Genomic DNA, 19,262 nt, shown 5'->3' with positions numbered 1-19,262 from the left:
CAATGAGGAAAACCTGGCAAACAGAAGGAAGTTTAATGAAACACAACACACAGGCACATGCACACACGCACACACACACACACTACAAAAACTCATCCGTAATCCCCTCCTTAGCCAACATGAAGCCACTTTTAAATTGTTCTTGGTATTCTTCTGTTCTTTGCCTATGGATGTGTGTATGCATGTGTGCCAGCTCATGTGCCTGTATGTGTGCCTGTATCTGTGCATGTACATACCATCTTTAAGGACTTCATGGTATGCAGTCAAATGAATACACTATAACTGATATAACCAGCAACCATCTTAGGATGTTTCCAGTATTTTGTTTTAATAATCCAACAATGAATATCTTTCTATAATGTGTAGTGTATCTCTGATTATTTTCTTAGTATAAATTCCTAAAATGTAGCTTCACTGCCATAGAGTAAGATCACTTTAAAGATCTGATAAATACTGCAGTTGGTAGTTTTAGAATGGAGTCCGGGTGGAAGGAGGCACTAAGGTATCTTTGTTCCCTTTGAAAAAATACATTTGATTCTTTGCCTTACTGACATCATAAAGCTCAGTGGTATAGATGCCATCATTTACCCATTAAAACTAGTTATTTATCTATCGCCTTATGTTACGCACATGTCATAACCTATCTCATTTTCAAACATCACAAAAGTCAACAAACTAGGTATCAAGCCGTTTTATAAAATGGAGGAATAATTTTAACTAAATATTATTTCTCGTATTTATAAATAACAAGAGCAATGTGCTATTGATTAATATTGCATATTGACTAATGTTTACAATAATTATTGAAGAATTCCATCCTGATTCTACTAATATGAACGCACAACATATCTAACTTGCTAGATTATTTGGAGAATTCAAATAAATCATGTATGCAGAAATGCCTGGCATATAATTAAATGAATATGTTATACATAACCAATGGTATGTAAGTTTTGCTTCAATTATACCTGTAATCAGTATTGTTACAATTAACCACAAATTTCATGATCCTGGTAAGGGTTTTGGACAGACCCATGTTCCAATCCTAGCTAGAAATGTGGCTTTGGTGAAGTAGCTTTAACTCTCCCGTACTTAATTTTCTCATCTGTAAAATGAGTATAAAGATACCTGCCTCACTGGGCTTTAGTGATGAATTAATGAGAACATTTAAGTAAAATAGCCCAGTGCTGATCCTGGCACACAGTAAGGACTCATCGTAGAAATGCAGTCAGTCTCTACTTTTTAAATCCATGACTAACATCTATAGAGATTCCACTTTCAAACCACTAGACCCCAGATTCACAGCTCAGCAAATTTATTAAGGAAAAGCCAACTCACTCCTCACTGGTCTCTGTGTCAATGGCTTCAAGAGGGAAGCAGATTTTCTCAGAGCCCCTGCAAAACTATGATGAATGTTTCAGAGACTAAAAGATTAATTAAGTTGCTCTGTGCTGGGCCATTAAATGAAATGGCACTGTGCTAGTGGCACATTGCTGCTGTTATTTATAAATACAAGAAAGCAACATTTAGTTGACGCTTTGGGTGAGCCTGCTGTCGGTCACTCACACAGGCAGGCTGCATATGAAGTCCAAGCTCTACCTGCCTCTCTTATTCACTTAGGGGAAGGAGCTTGCAACTTGCAACCAGCTAGGCAGGGAAGGGAAAGGCCCTGGATCTGGGTTTGGTTTTGCAGATGACTTTGCACAAAATGTTAACAACCCCCTGTCTTCCAAGACATTATCTTTAATACCAGAACCTCGACTTTTCTTACTTCATCTGGAAACACACTTCCACATATGCAAGGATTATCCATACTATCCATACATCTCACAGCACGGGAATTAGAAGAGAAAGCCCTTGGGTTAGAGGCTCACAATATAAATTCAACCAAGAGGGTTCTCCTTGAACCTCAGCCTCCTCAGTGGTAAAAATGAGATGAAACAGTCCTAAGAGATCTTTTTATGGTAACTAGAGGAAATAGCACGTGGATAATCTCAGGCATATGGGGGGGACTTCAACAAGGGTGAGTGCTTCCCTTTGTCCCTCCAAAGGCAAATCTATTCCTATTGTCTTATTTTTATGTGCTTGTTTTATCTCAACGCGGTGGGAAAACTTTGCAATACATATTCCAAACCATTTAATTATTTTTCAAACTTTATTTTGTGTATAACACTTATCACTCAGATAAACAATCATGACTTTGAGGCGCCCTTATACCAAATGTACCAGAACACCATGATTCTTTGTCCTTATATTTTCTAATTTTTGAAAACAACCCTTTTTTGTCTTTCTCTTTCTGGTTGGCCTGCTAATAACCAATTCTCTGAGTAGTATTACTTTTATCAGCTCCTGCAGTCTCCTCTCCTTTTGAGCAAGCTTAAAAAACAAGTGATCATTATAAAATTTATTGATTCTGAACTAGAGTCTCCCATATAATTAAAGAAATTGTCTCTTGAAAAGACGTTTCAGATTATGGGCTGTGCTGAGGACAGTTGAGGACTCAAATGGGCAATGCACAGATATGGGCGTTCAAGCCCTGAAGTGAGGAATCAGAATAATGACATTTAAAGTCCTTCACATTCTCAGATTGAATGCCTCACAAGACCAGGTTATTATACAGTAATTTATTCCAATCCTATGCCTTCAGTTGAATTTTGAATAAAGAATTCACCAGTATTTACGTGAGTGCTTAGTAAACCTCTGAGAAATATGTCATGCAAGGTGTTAGGTCACCTTGCCTACGACTGGGTTGCATACCAACATTTTTACCCATCCCCTCTGGTTCCCACTAGAGTGAGTGTGTGTCTTTCTGGAGCATGGGGCCATCTCCAGTTGGCTTGTCCTCAGCAGGGTGTCCTAGTGCTTTTAGGTGACCTCATGGGCCTATGTCACTTCTTTCCAGATTGCTCACACATTTGCTGTTGCTCATAGTTTCACAGAGATAAAACCATTTCTTACATGTGCTGTAATATAAGAAAGTTAGGCAAGCACTGCTAGACAATCCCTCATCCCACAAGAGTATCTGCTGCTAATGCCTACAGTAAGGATGACCTTACATGGTGTATCTTCACATTCACCTCTTCTAGCAAGACAAAAATGTTATGGCATGACCTTTCCTGCTTGACTCTTATCTCCTGGCACATCATCTAAGAAGTTCCCTAACATACTCTTGTTTAAAACATTTACTCTTTTGCTTCATCCAGTTTACCAAAGCAGAGGAAGACAATGTAGGTAGATTATGGGTTAGATTACATGATCTGCAGTCCAACAAGACTCTATGTAACCTTGGACACAGACTTTCTTCATTTCTTTAAGTCAGTTTCTTCATCTTTAAAATGACACTATTAAAGGAAAGGATGTGTGTGTGTGTGTGTGTGTGTGTGAGAGAGAGAGAGAGAGAAATTTAAAAAGCTAAATATTGATACAATTTAACCATTTTAGAAAGTATCATTTGATGCTTTTACTCCTTTACCAGTGAGTCTAAAGACATACTCAAGTATTAAATAAGCTTTCTCTGGATACATACTGAATGCTAGAAATAAGAGACTGAAAGACAGGTGTCTATTTTATGACCCATTACCTTATTGATCAGTGGGGGAGAAACATAATATGTAGATAGATAACAAAATCAATTTTGTTCTTTGTACATAAATATTTACTTCCTCTCCACTTTTGCAATTCGGAAGAGTTTATATCCCATTTCCTTGACTTTGAGGTTGATTGTATGATTTTCTTTGGCCAACGGGATGTTAAAAAAAAAAATGTAACATTAACCTCCTTTATGTAAGAGCTTTTAGAGGGAGTGAGAGTTTCAGCCAACTCCCTTATTCCTGATCTCTGCCATGAACAAACAATATTCAGCAGGCAGGGGATCTTCCTTTAACCTGATTCCCAGCATGAGAAGGCCCAGGAAGCAGACCAACAATCCACCAGAAGACTGGAGGGGAGCCTTTGAGCACAGAGCTGCAAAGCTTCAGCCTACCCAAGGCTGGCATGTAACATGGAAATTATTTGTTACACAGCATCATTACAGCACAGCTGACAGGTACAGATATAGATAAGAACACAATAGTTACACATTATAAGCCAGGAATTGTAAGAATATTGAAAAGTATTTAGATCTATCCTGAGGTGACAAGGAGAATTTCTTCTTTTTTTTTCAAGACAGAGTTTCGGTGTTTTGCCCAGGCTGCAGTGCAATGGCACAATTTTGGTTCACTGCAACCTCCACCTCCCAGGTTCAAGCGATTCTCCTGTCTCAGCCTCCCGAGTAGCTGGGATTACAGGCATGTACCACCACGCCTGGCTAACTTTGTATTTTTGGTAGAGACGAGATTTTGCCATGTTGGCCAGGCTGGTTTCGAACCCCTGACCTCAAGTGATCCACCCATCTTGGCCTCCCAAAGTGCTGGGATTACAGACGTGAGCCACCGAGCCCGGACAGGGAATTTCATAGAGAGGTAACATTGGAAGTGTGGGTCAAGAATGATGGTATGAAGAGTAAATTTGTTTAAATGCTGACAGTGTATTTGGTGAAACATCAAATATGTTATCAATGAACAGTCCCCCAGTCAGCTTGGACGAAGGGCCAACTAGAAAAGTGTATTCAATGAATAAGTCATCTCTTGTGCATTTCTCTTGAGTTTGGGCTCTGCAATGGCATAGAGATTGAGGACATCATCCTGGCCTTGGCTTGCTTTGAGTTCTTTCAGGAATTCAGACATTGGTTTGTAAATCCAGAGTTTAGGCTCAATTCAATTTTGAAGAAAACATAAAATGTGATCTCAGCATCAGCATAATCCTTTGTAGAATTTCCTAACACAAACTAATAACTATCTAGAAAATCGCAAACATGTACTTTTGTTGAGGAGCTTATTCTTAGACAGGTTGTTATATGCATTTGAACATGAGGTACAATTATAATATTTCTTTATGATTCTAAGTATCTAATGGCTTATGTTTATCAAACTTGTTCAACATACATTTTTGAGATATGTACAAGAAATTGAATGCTGGTTCTTTATTACTTGCTATTATATGACTTGGGGAAAATCATTTAACTTCTCTGAGGCTCAGTAGTCTCATCCCCGAAACTGGGCAGTTATTTCATAGGTAATGTTATTATTTTGAAAAGCAAATGAAACAACACTTGTAAAAGTACCTGATGTAAAAGTAAGTTCTTCTTATCCTCCCTCTCTTCCTTTCTTGAAATACATACGGCGTGTGTACATTTTTTATGCATTAAATAATGATATGTGTTCAAAATCCAGCCAAAATTTAGAACTTAGGGAAAAAATGGGCTGGGCATGGTGACTCATGCTTGTAATGCCAGCACTTTGGGAAGCCGAGATGGGTGTTTGAAGTCAGAAGTTCTAAACCAGCCTGGCCAACATGGTGAAACCCCATTTCAACTAAATATACAAAACTTAGCCAGGCATGGTGGCAAACGCCTGTAGTCCCAGCTACTCAGGATCGCTTGAGCCCAGGAGGCGAAGGTTGCAGTGAGCCAAGATCTCACCGTTGCATACCAGCCTGGGTGACAGAGCAAGGATTCATCTCAAAAAAAAAAAAAAAAAAAAAAGACTCTAGGTAATAAAGAAACTTTTCTCTATTATCAGCAAATGTTTTCTTATTTGCAGTTCTCTCTCCTTCAAAACCTCTAACTGTGGATATAGCCCCATGCATTTCTCATAACCTTTTCCCATGTCAATGATGGCCACTTTAAACATAAGGGTAGGTAGCATGGTGGTCAGGTTCAGTAGACAAGCTTGCCTGGAGTATGGGTGCATTTCTGAAAGGCTCCTCCATAAATGAAAGATTAGAGTAGAAGGGAAGTGTAAGGGCCCATTATGAAGAGTGAAATCAGCTTAAGTATCTGAAATTTGCTCTGTGATCAATGGGCATCCACTGACCATTTTTTATTTAGACTGGTATTTTTTAGTGGCTAGTAATAGTATTACCAAAAAAAGACTGATATTTGATCATTTTTGTTTGGCAAAATTCTGGGATAAATAATTATTTATAGCAGGAAATCACAGCGCTTTTAATATATTAGTGTCTTGATTTACCGAGTCCTGGATTTTCATGTCTCTCTCTCTCTTTTTGTCTCTTTCTGTCTACTTCCCTCCACGCTCTCACTTTTGTTATATAAATTAAAATAGCCTTATTTAATTCTAAAAAAAAAAAACCTATGGGGTAGTTATCACTCGTTTATATTAATTTATTTTTGTAGATGAAGAAACTAGATTGTAGGAAAGTTAAATAAATTATTGCTCAAGTTCCCAGAGTTAATAAATAATGAATCTAAGGAGAGTTTTTAACCACTACAACTTTAACTGCTTTCAAAATTTTCTGTTGTTTACTTTGAAATTTAAAATTATTTTATCTTGCTTGCCATCAAATAAAATTATTGCTTTGAAAACATTCAATGTGTTTATCCTGGGGTACCACTTTTGCATGTGGTTCCCCTGGTCTCCCCAGGAATATGCACAAACCAACCTAAGAAATATGAGTGCTAAATGTGACTGAGATGGAACATGTCGCACTGTGGCAAGTATTTGGACCAAAATGAATGTGATTCCTTATGGAGACTCTAATGTCAGAGACCACCTGCTACAACTGGCCAACTGTATCATAAATACAATGATTTAATTTTTTAAAAAATGCAATTGGAGGGTGACAGCAGCCAGGATATTTTCTTGCAGAAGGCTTCTGATGAAAGAATTTTATCTTCTTTGCCTTGTCCATACCAAGCTCCTTATGAAGAAAGCAAGTAGACCTAATATTCAGAGTTGAATCATGTGGCATTTTTAACCGAGCACCAGATTTTTTTAATGATTCTGTTAACAGTGATTCATCCAGGATTCTCGCCTGTGTCCCTTTTGTGCCCGAGTACAGATGTGCATCTAGAACACATTTAGTTCTATGATTTCAAAGAGTGGACGCCCACTTTATGCATATGATTAATTCTACATGCAGCTAATTATACCCACAATTGGCTAATTGCACCGACAATTAGCCAATTGCAGGCCCAATTGGCCACTTGTCCCATAATTTGAAGGTGCAAGTGGACAACTGAAGGAACAATTAGAGGCATGCAGAGTTTTACATATTTAAAGAGGAGGCTGGGGGAGGAAAAGCGGCTGAAAATGTGGTCCTGAATGCAAAATAAAAAAAATCCATATGTATAGGTCTTTCAGAAAGAAAGTTATTGTTCATTGGACTTTTTATTCTCATGCAATTTTCAAAGTCAATATTTTTTTCCTAAAAACTTATAAAACAAACAAACAGATTTTCGGGACTGACACAGCTGAAGCCAAACTTTAGATCAGTAAGAACTAACTCCTCCATCTCAAAGCCTGTGCATTTTAAGGGTTACTAGTAACACGAATGTCTCTCGGAGGAAAATCGCAGATCTTACCAAGCTTTTGGCCAAATCCTTTTGACTTTTCTCATTTCTTCTCTAATTATTCTTAATTTTCTTCCATCAGAAATTTTTTTTTTCCAGTAGCTACACAATCCAGGAGACATAGAAGAAATGACTGCTTTCACTCACAGCTTTATTTATCTGGCCCCCTTCAGAGATTAGGATATTGTTAGAAATTACTTGCTCCAGTACCACTACCTAATTTCAAAGCCCCAAGCCTATAAATACTCTCCCTTCTGTGCATGCCTCCTCCTCAGGTGTCTCACGGCAGGACACCCAGATCCAGAAGGAGCCAAAAATAGCCAGAAATGGTGTGAAAAGTGGCACATTGTAGGCACTTAGTAGACAGTGATTGAGGACGAGTGCCACTCATTAGGGGTTTTAGGGCTGAAAAAGAAGTTTGGAATCATCTCCTATAGTGTGGATTTGGTGGCTCCTAATGTCCTTGTGAGTTAAAATAAAACAAGATTGCTAAGATTTCCCTCATATCTGCAGCTGATATTTTCAGAGACCTTAACCTGACATAAATTGGTCACAGACCCAGAAGCAAACCCAGCAGACTTTCAGATATCAGAAATACCTGCTACAAATAAATGCATGGAAGCCCTGCAAAAGATCCCACTGCCCCCAAGTTCCCCAAATTATATGATCTATTAAACATGAGTCTCAAGGAGTTTTCTGAGGGCAAATAATGTTGTGGTCAAACATGGATGGAAACACAGGAAAAAATGAAAAGGTCAGCAATAAAAACAAAAACAGAGACTGTGTAACTCACAATTTAACCCAGTATATTTCACATGTAATTGTTCAGGGAATCCTATTTTTTACAAAATAACATACTATGCAGCAGAATTAAAAGAGACACACGTTGGGAAATACAACTAGGGTGCGTTTTAGAGCTAAATCGATAAGTTAATACACACTTTTACCAAACTTGATTATCTGGTTTTCAGCTCACGGGAAAATTTTTAAATAAGTCCCTTTCAGGGGCTCAAGAGTGGGACTACATAAAGGGACTCTGACATAAAAATTAATTTGAAATCTGTGTCACAATGCCATTCTTTGGAGGTGAATAATTCATCTTTCTGGGCCTCAGTTTCCTCATTTGTATAATAAAAGCATTGAATCGGATGGACACCAAAATTCTTCCGGTCCTGGCATCCTGTGATACTCAGTGATTGCACCAAACAGTGCTTTACTTGATATACATCTCTCTCCTCGCTCTACTCAAACTCCAGGGCTTGCTACCCCAGTAATCAAAAGGTGGAATTCCTAATTCCAAATTTTCTGCGTATTAGTTTATGATCTGGGATAAGTCTCTTAACTTTTCAAACCTCAATTTCCCTGAAGAGAAACTAAGGATAATAATATATCCAAAGAAGTCTGAGTGAGCTGAAGAAATGTGAAAGCCATGTGAAAAGTATGAAGCGCACTCTATTACTGTTTCTGTTTTTATTAAATAGTATACTAGCCATTTATAATAACTAGTAGTTATATTAATGACCTTAACACAGATTCAATTATTATCAACATTAATTGCCTTATAACTACTACTAATATGCTAATCGTGATAATGAACCGATGCTGTGCTTGATGCATTTCAGCAGCAGATTTTGTTCTGCTAAACTTGGGGTTTTGCTTGGAGGGGAGAAGAGCAGTGCTGGCCTTCGGGCCGTGCCAGGAAAATGTGTGGGCCAGATGGCAATCCAAGTTGGTCTGATAGAACATTTCTATTTCTGTGGATTCTCAAAAATGAACTGACAGGCACGAAGCAAAGTGGTGACTCATAGCCTTCAGGTCCCTGAGTTACAGCTTCTGAGCTGCAATTTCCTATTGTCCTGGCAAACTCATTTATGGGAAGATTCAATCTAGAACCTTCTATCTTCATTGCCATCATTGTCATCCTTACAGTCATCACAACCACTCTTTACCAAGCACCTACTGTGTGCCTGGGAGTACTACATATTATGGTCTATTAAAAAAGACTATGTTGGCCGGGCACAGTGGCTCATGCCTGTAATCCCAGCACTTTGGGAGGCCAAGGCGGGTGGATCACAAGGTCAAGAGATTGAGACCATTCTGGCCAACATGGTGAAACCCCGTCTCTACTAAAAGAAATTAGCTGGGTGTGGTGGAGTGCGCCTGTAGTCCCAGCTACTTGGGAGGCTGAGGCAGGAGAATCACTTGAACCTGGGAGGTGGAGGTTGGGAGGTGGCAGTGAGCCGAGATCATGCCACTGCACTCCGGCCTGGCGACAGAGCGAGACTCTGTCTCAAAAAAAAAAGATGATGTTAATCTGTGTAATGACCTTATAATGTATACATTCTTATCTCCATTTATTCTTCAGCTGAGGATACTCTGGGTCAGATAAGGTCAAATAAGCAACTTGCCCGCCAGGACAGAGATGCTGATTGGTGGAGTTGAGATCTGAATCCCAGAAGTCTACTATTTTTCTTCTATATGATATTGTCTTTCCAATTGACAGCATCTTGAAGATTGCAATCCTCCTGCAGGCAACCACTCTCTTGTGTGTGAGTGTGTGTGCATGTGTGATGGGCAAGCACATATGTGTATTATATATTTTAATTCCACTTAGCAGAGAGACTATACACTGTCCTGGCACAGAATGTTCAATGGATAAATGCTTGCTGGCTTAATTTCCAAGTCTAAGAGATGGTCCACAGTGATTTTTTTTTAACTTCATAAACTGGTAAAATATTAATGCTAGTCTCATATTCTCATTCTACAGATGTAGCTACAAGGGCTTGAGCACAAGAGTCATTGACAGAACCACACTTAGAATCTAAATCTGACTCCCAAGTGGCCACTCCACATACCACATCTCATGGGAACGGAGAAGTCCATTTGTTCTTAGTCACAGTTTCTCTATAGTCTTCTCTAGTTGCTGATCATCAAATGATGATTTAATGAAAGGAAGACATGTTTAGATACTACAGACATCTTTTTCATTATTGTCAAGGACACGTGGAAAAGGGTAGAAGTCTGAGTTTCTCAACTTGTATTTGGGTACGAGATTGGACTGTTGTGAGAATCACTTCTACAACAGGAGTCCTTAGGGACTTGGGGGCTTTGGATGGGCTTCAGCTGGGATTGTCATCCAGTCCACAGCCTCAGAGAAACATCACCCTACACCATCAGAGCAGAGGGGATGGACACTCAGTACAGTCATTTTAGTAGTGAGATAGTAAAATACTATTTTGTATCATATTCTTGCAAGGATTGACTTTTTTAGATACACACTGAAGTCGTCTTTAACAAATGAACATTCCATTTACAAAAAGTATTATCAAATTAATAGCATAACAAGTTTTCAGGGGAGGTTTATTAGAGTCAAATATTTTAAAAGCTGTCATTTAAACAGAAGTAGTTGTTAAATTGAGGAGATAATTAGGTACCTGAAATTAATCAAAGTATGTTTTTAAAAATAAACTCTATATCTGACTCATTGCAAATATATTTCAGTCTTGTCCAAATTCCCTGTAATATATTTGAAACTGGCAATTTTGCAAGCAAATCTGCAACTAGCCTTTGGCCATTAAAATCTTGCTCTGCCCTTACCATGGTGAATTCTACAAAAAATGTCCCCCAAGTTAAAATTTAAGCCATAAGTTACGTGGAGTCTACAGACATTGACATATAATTTATGAAGCTGATAATGCTGCATTGAATACATTTATGCTCAATTTCCTACTGCTTTCCTCTTTCTTCCTGTATTTTTTTCTCTCTCTTTTTTGAATTGCCTTTTATACTATGATCATGTCAGCTTAGTGGCCTAGATGAATTTATAAAAGAGAATAACTAGATTGGTAACATTCTAGGAAAACTGGAGGGAGTTGAGATTCATTTATTCAAAAAAAATTTTTTGAGCGCCTGTAACATGGTAGGTTAGGGGATGGGGCAGTGAGCCAAGACACTATACTGCAAAGTGGGAGAATGAAATGGTATACAGCAAAACAAACAAGCAAACAAAACCCCAAATGAAATAGAGGATATATCGGGTGGGAATAAGTCCTATAAAGCAGAGAGCAGGGCAAAAGGACAAGGAGTGATGGCGGGAGCGGGAGGAGCCTGCTTGGGAGGTAGAAGTGAAAGAGATAATTCCTCCCTTGCATGGATGAATATTTTTGTGCTGTGTGCTCTTTGGCACTTGCATTTCTGTTTCATTTTTACTTTTTAAATACAATTTCAGTTTTGTAAGAGCTGAGGTGACAAATGAAACACAGGTTTCTGCTTAGTACACAGACAATTCTACGGCAAAGGCAGAATGTCAGGTTTTTGTGCAAGCAGGAGAGAGAGCAACAGTTCTCACTGACATTGAGCCAGCTAGACTCAATGATCACCGTCTCCCATCACCCCCAACCTGGAGGAAATCAGACCCCATCCAATATAGATTGCGTTAATGATGGGGAATATTAAGGTCCATCCTTTCGTCGTCATCTCAGCTAATTGAATGCATATTTTCCCAACCCCATTGGTAAAATAGGCTCTGCCTAAATTATGGCTTAGAGTTATTTTTCTCTCTTGGCAGAGTAACCACTTTACAAATTCTTTTTGGTTTTGCTTTTGTTTTTGAGGCAGGGTCTTGTTCTGTCACCCAGGCTGGAGTGCAGTGGTGCTATCAGGGCTCACTGCAGCCTTGGCCTCCTGGGCTTAAGTGATCCTCCAAACTCAATCTGCATGAGTAGCTGGGACTACAGGCATGTGCCCACCATGCCCGGCTAATTTTTTGTAGAGATGGGATTTTGCTCTGTTGCCCAGGCTGGTCTTGAACTTCTGAGGTCAAGAGATCCTCCCTCTTTGGCCTCCCAAAGTGCTAGGATTACAGGCATACCTCACTATGCCTGGCCTAACGAATTTTTTATTCTCCTCTTTTCTCCGCCTTTATAGAGCTTGCTGCTTCTATTCGAATGGCTTTCTCTTGTGTTCATAATTTCAATGAGGTATGATTTGATGTTAGTGCCACGAGGAGGAATAGGAAAAAAAAAAAACCCAAAAACATGGCTCCAATGATGTGCCAAGACCTGGGCTAGGTGTTTGTCAACTCTTGTTGTATTAGTTAACCCACATTAACAGCCACAGGAGTTAAAGAATACCTCTTTGTTCAATAATATTCCCAAGGTCACGGAGATAATGAACAGAGAGGATTCACTTAGAGTCCCTAGAGTATGCTTGGCCTTTTAGTCCAGGGCTTCTTAAATATAGTTGCACATATGTAATACTTTGGGCTGGTTTGTTAAACAATGCAGATTCCGAGGCTCCAGGTCCAAAAGAATCTGGAAGTCTGAATCCCTAGGTGAGCCTGGGATTCTATAAAGTTAAAAAACCACATTCCTCCTGAGTGATTCCTGAGATCTGTCAAGTGTGGGAAATTTTGGTTCATGAAATATAAAGCCCAGAAGGAAAAGATGTCCAAGACATACCTGGGGCTAGATCTCACATTCCTGATCAGGATATTTAATACGAAAACTGAAACTGCTCCCCATTTCTGCCTGACCCCAGCTTTACTTTTATTTTTTCCAAAGCACACTGGCTTCTGACATGTTGTGCTGTAGCTTGCTGTTTAGTCTGACTCCCCAGTTACAACGCAGGTTCCACTGCTGCAAGCATCTTTGTCTTCATGTGTTTCACTGATATCCCAAGCACCAAGAACCAGGTCTTGCTCACGGTGGGACCTCAACAAATTATTGTTAAATTAATTAGGGTCTTCCTTGACTTTCAGTTTGAGCTATTTCCATGGGGTGCAGCTACCACTTCCCTCTTCCAACAGGGGTTCCTTTAGCTCTCCAGAATTAGATTTCAGTGGCTGCATCTCCCTTGTTGTCAGTTTCAGTCTAATGGTTGCTGTAAGTAATGTCCATTTCCTTGCAAAAAGCAGAAAGTGTGGTGCTTAGAGACCTTGTGCATGGGGCTCCTACTCCTCTGTCTCAACTCCCAAAGCCCTGGTGCTCATGTCTACTACTGGGTGATGATGCCAGTTGTGCTAAGGTCTCTCCCTACCTTGTTAGAATCTGAACACATAGAAATAAAGGGCATTGATGGCTGTTAGTGAGAGATGCTGATGGAGATGCTGGCAGTAAGCTAAGGTCAAAAGATAGCACTGTTTCATAGTCTCACAGACCTGACTTGAATCACACAGATGTCATATACCACCTGTATTATCCTTAACAAGTCTCTTTACCTCTCCAAGCTTCACTTTCCTCTGTTGTCAAAAGAAAATGTGTCTCTACCTCATAGAGCTATTTAAAAGGCTAAAGGAAAATAAGGTCTATAGAACTGGCTAATAAGTCAAAATAATCATTTTTGCATTCTCTGGTCCACAAAAAGATAGTGACATGATGAAAAAAATCATATGTCTTTATGTGCATACATGTATACATAATTTAGAATTTTATATGTGCATATAATTTAAAAGTGAACTCTGATGATTTAATTGAAAAGGGGAGATAAAATTCAATTGTAGATGGTCTACGACTTGAAGCTACATCTCTGGTCCTTGAGGCATTTCCCAGCACACAGTAAATATTCAACAAAGGTGTGTTAAATAGCCAGCAAAGGTCCTCTTCCTAGGCCCAATGCAAGTGAGAGCAGTGGACATGACATAAAATCAAGAGTGAGCAAATGCAAGAGGTTCAGGATAAGCTCAACCTGTCACATAAGCTAGTGTCCTATGTCCCAATGCAAAGATTAGAAATAACCTCCCCTGCCCAGATCCAGTATAACCAGTACATGGCAATTAAAAGATAAAACCAGTGTCACCTTGGGTAGCATCAGTATAGACTGCTATCAGGAGGACCTCCAATAGTATTACCAGCTGCAATAAAAAAGCACTTCTTTGAATGCTTTTTCTACCTAATTGTCAAAACCGAATAATATTATCAGCTTTTTTATCCTTTGAGTATTTTTCTAATAAGAAAGCACGGAGATGCATTGCAAATAAAAGCAGAAGATTTGAGGATGCAAAGCAATCATGCAAAATGACTTTCATATCAGTTTGATAAGCAGCTGAAATTTAATAACTACATCTCTCCTATGGTGCTGGATGAAAGTTTAATACTTTCTGCTTTGGCTTCTTTCTTCTGCAAGATGCTTATTCAGAACCGTAGCTTCTCTTTTATAGTCAGGAAAATGAGAGGTGCAGTGGATTAATCAAAGCTCTGAGAGGCTGGGCCCAGCCCCAGCCCAGGCCAAACCACAGTGTCTGAGAATCTAAACCTAGTCAAGCCCGAGGCTGTCCATGACCACTGGGGAAACAGGTAAAGATTTCCAAATATCTCAAAATAGAGGTGAGATGTCAGTCACTGTGGAAATCACATACCTATTTAAAGCTATGAAATAAGTTTAACTCTCCAAAATATCTTTATTCTTTCTTTGGTTGAGGGTAAATTGTACAACAACAAAAAGAATAAAGAAAACCATTTGGAATTAACAAAAATTCCATATTTTAAAAAAGAACAAATCAAACCCAAGAATATGATGACTCTGTTACACACAGGACTGTCTTCTGCAGATCAGAGTGCATCTCGTAAAGAGTGGATGAGTGAATTCTTTAATACCTGATTGGTTTGCAGTTTACAGCTGGAAGAGTTCTGAGATGGTATCAAGCTCAACCTCCTCATTTTAGACTTGGGGGAATTGAAATGTAGGAAGAATTTTGATTGTCAAATTCACATGGCAAGTAACTGCATCAGCACAGGTCCGACGGCACTGGACATTTGTCTCATTAGGGCCTGACGAGACCGTCAGGATCCCAGGGGTCTCCCATTCCCCACGTTGTCTACACAACCTAGGCAGGAAATTTGTCCAGTGCTCCCAGCACCCAGCTGACAACAGCCACAGCTTTCAATGAACCACTTTGAAAAGATATAAAACCTAAAAGGTGAGGGAGGAGCATTTGATTAGGTGTTATCCAGACAGAATTGGGAGACCAGTTCAAAACCAGTGTTCTGTGCTAATGGATCTTTCCAACTCTGCGTTCCAACGGGAGCCAAGAGGGGATGGGTCTCCCGGAGCGTGGAAGTCCTGGCCCTGTTAAAGGGCCAACCAAAATGGGGTTCCGCTGGCTTGCTCTTCTACTGCCCCCTACTGGGGATATTTTTACCAAGGAACGAAGTGGGCTGCTGCTAAGTTGTTTTTCACAATGGAGGCAACTGAAGTCAACAAGGGATTGTAACTCAGGAGTAGAAGGCAGAGATCATTTTCAAACACATAAGGCAACGCGAAAATGTGCATGAGCCTCCTAAAGGTTGAAGATGAATCTTGATAACGACTCACATTACCTCCTAGGCGAATGTGTCTGAAAAACAACAGCACATGGCTTTCTGCTATTTCTGTATGTATGCAAGTATGCAGATACATGCAGAATATTATATATTTTTAAGATAGGTATAAACAGATAGTAATACAATGAAGGAACATCTGAGCCAGTCATCAGCTCTAACTGCAGCCTTTTAAAAGAAAATGTAACTCCAGATGTCGTCTTAAGAAAATGAATCAATTAGGCAAATGAGGAATTTCCTCATAAATCAGAGGATGAGAAGCGAAAGTCCAGTCCTTGCCCAGGGGAGGAAACAGAGATGAGGGCTGCCCAGAGGTTGCCATTTTTCATGGCCAGGTAACCCAGCAGCCTCCTGCTCTCCTGAAGTCGTGTTTACCTTACTGAATGCTGGTTTGATTTGGAAAGAGTGTTCTGAATGTTCCAACCTTTTTACCCTGAAGATAATAATGCCTCAGCCTTCAGGAGTGGGACCCAGTATAAGCTGGTGTCACTATTCATGAAATAATTGAGTTTACACAAAAAGTGATTTCAGTAATAGCTGCCTTTTTATAAGTATGTACATTTTATTTAAAATTACTGACTCAAAAGGCAAGGTAGAAAAAAAAATCACCTCCAACAACTTCCTGTAATTGCGAATTATTGTGAGGGAAACAGAAGGAAAAGATTTCGAAATTATGAGCCATTATGCTCGAGAGAGAGAGAGAGAGGGAGAGAGAGGGAGAGAGAGAGAGGCAGTGGGGAAAAAAAAAAAAGACAGCCTGGCTTCATGAAACACAGCTGACAAGCTCGACTAAATTACCCCCGGACCATTACAAAAATCACTTAATTGCCAAGCATTTTGTTAGGTCAATTGACTCTAATTGAAAAAATAACAAAAAGCTTATTATGCTGCAAATGCGGCCGTGGAAAATGAGTCTTCTGTTAGAAGGAAACAATAATTCTAAATTTCAGCTGCTGCTAACACTACAAAGTTCAGTGTTTCCTTCGGATAGAATCCGCAGTGGAGGAGAAAGTGAATATGCATCAATTGATTTTTTTCCTTTTAGCGCCCCCCCACCCCGCCCCACTTCTTGCTCTTCCTGATCTTCTCCTTCCCCGCCTCATCCTACCCCCACCCCCATCCCCGCCTTGTCCCCACATGATTAGCAGGGACTCCCCCCACCCCCTTCCATCAGCAAATATACACCTCACTCCCAGCTCCCTCCTGATCTTCCTGCAAGAAAGGATTGGGAGACAAAGAGGGGGTCAGCAGTGTGGGGCCCTGGGTTAGGAGAGATGTCCAGTATCTGCCCTTCCCAGCCCAGGCGGGATGCTGTAGCCTGGGTAAAATGCCTCCCTCACCATTTTCTTTCCATGAGCTGCTCTTTCTCTCTCCCCTCCTGGCTGTCGCCTTATCTCCTCCCCTCCCCTTTTAAATGCAGATAATAGAATAAGGCGAACAGCTTATGTCCGCAAAATTCCTCTGAAATTACCCCCTAACATGCACACCCAGAGCTGGCCTTGATTGACATCAAGTGCAGTAATTAAAAACCCTGCCAGCTGACATAGGTGAAGGTTTATTTATAATTACACATTTTTAGGATGGCTCGTCCAGGGTCGGTGCATTTAAAAAGATAAGTCAGCCACAGCACTGTTACTCCCCCAATTATAGATTTGAATGGTGGGAGTTTATAATGGTGGGAGGGGGAATTCTGCTTTGCAAAAACACCGAATTATTTGTTCATAAAACCAGGAGGCTAGGGTAGGAAAGTCTGAGGGCAGAGCCTTTGTTTAGAAAGCTGTGGGAGAGAGAGTGTGTGTCTGTGTGTGTACCTGTGTGTGCCTGTGTGTGCATGGGTGTGTGCACCTGCACATGTATATGGGAGTGTGTGTGTCTATCTGTGGGTGTGTGTGGGACCTGTGTGTGTATATGTGTGGGTCTGTGTGCATGGATGCACGCACCTGTGTGTATACATATGTGTGCCTGCGTGCGCATATGGGGGTATGGAAGGGGAGTCATGCAGTGAAGCAGAAAATCCCTCCTTTGCCCTGTGCGTAAACACAGAGCTGTACTCACAAACCATTTCCCTGCTTGCTTTATCTAAATGTTAAAAGTCATGCCCAGCTTCAAATCCAAGACGATCAGATCCGACATTCCCAGGAACCCACTTCCAGAGATGATTCCTCTGTGGGAACCCAGGGAGCTGGGACAAGGGCTTCTGGGAGGACTGCATGGGCATAGAGTTCCTAGGAAGTGGAAACTGCTTGCACACAGCAGGGTGTCTGACACCCATGGGGCAGTGCCCAAAAGAAGCAGCCAGCAGGTCCCCTCTCCCCAACATCCACTTCTCATTGTTGCCTTTTTTTAGAGCTTGGTATCACTTACCCAGAGGGGCAGAGCCGGCCATATCAGACTGTGCATCTCACGTGTGTGGTTTCTTGAGCCCCCCCAGCTGGAGACAATGGCAGGAGCGGCCTTGGAGAGCCCCGAGTGTCACCTGGCATCTTGGCAGGCAGCTGAACCTAGAAGTAAACTGAGCCAGGCCGGGAGCTACAGGTGTTAAAGGTACCAGAAAGCAAGGCTCGAAAATCAGATACGAGAGAAAAGGGGAGCAACAGGAAGCTTTTGTATAGGGGGTGCCGCAGCATTTCAGACATGCCTGGCCAGGGGCCACAGGGCACAGGGCTTGTCCAAGAAGGCAGGATGCAAAGCCCACTGCTGACCAGGGAGTCAAGAGCTGTGAAAGGGTCGAGGTGGGTCACCCAGGAAAAGTCCCTCTGCCCCAGAATGCTGCACAGACAGATTGCCTGGAAGGAAGCAAGTCCTTCCGATTAAGTGGCAGAACCCAACTGAGAGAAATAAAAGTGAGGAATGGTGAATTCGGCACCACTTGCCAGACCAATGGGCTTCATCAATTAATCACAGCCAAATAATCACCACCTACATTAAAGAATAATACATGAAAAGGACAGGAGCCTCACTGTAACTTATTCAGAAAGGGCTGCCTCCCTAATCCCTCTGAGTCCTGACATGTTAACTGGGTAGCGACTAATTAGATGTCAAAAATTCATAAGCGCTCTTTAATATTGCATATATCTGCAGCCGACATTTCAATATGAGAGTTGTATACACAGAAGTCACTATAGCATTAAAACACAGCGGGGTGGAAGAAATAAAAGGGAACCAATAAAAACAATGTCCCTTAAAAACCCCAGAGAGTGCCAGCTTTGGAAGTGTGTACTTTCTTATTCAGAAAAGGTATCACCTTAATAAGAATGATAGGCAAAGGGGTTTCGCTGCTCCGTGCTGCGTGGACAGAAAGGGGGAGAGGAGAAGAGCTTATCAAAGGCACTGCCAGGTAAATAGTAATTTATTGTGCATGCACAATGAACATTACCCAGTGTCCTGACACTGGGTGATAATGAAAGGCATGTTATTGTGGAATCCACTGAGGGAATTTCCACTCCCCCCTCCTCTCCCTTCTCCTCTTGTCTCTCTTGAGCAAAGAAGCCGTGATGGGTCCTGGCAGCTTCTGCCTGTTTGAAGCCATTTCACATAAT

At 40.7% G+C, this 19,262-nt stretch overlaps 1 long non-coding RNA gene across 1 annotated transcript in view; it reads right to left on the bottom strand.

The window, feature by feature from the left end:
• Nucleotides 1–18,298, bottom strand: part of LOC144329680 (uncharacterized) — a 30,788-nt gene extending 12,490 nt beyond the window's left edge. The window contains exons 1-2 of the long non-coding RNA XR_013395296.1: nt 18,088–18,298; nt 15,001–15,316 (exon numbers count right to left, since the gene is read on the bottom strand). This is a non-coding gene — a long non-coding RNA (uncharacterized LOC144329680). The remainder of the gene's footprint in view (nt 1–15,000; nt 15,317–18,087) is intronic.
• Between the last annotated feature and the right edge of the window lie 964 nt (nt 18,299–19,262).

Source organism: Macaca mulatta, chromosome 7, assembly GCF_049350105.2.
Source record: "Macaca mulatta isolate MMU2019108-1 chromosome 7, T2T-MMU8v2.0, whole genome shotgun sequence".
NCBI classification, from domain to species: domain Eukaryota; kingdom Metazoa; phylum Chordata; class Mammalia; order Primates; family Cercopithecidae; genus Macaca; species Macaca mulatta.
This window is presented reverse-complemented; position numbering and strand designations above follow the sequence as displayed.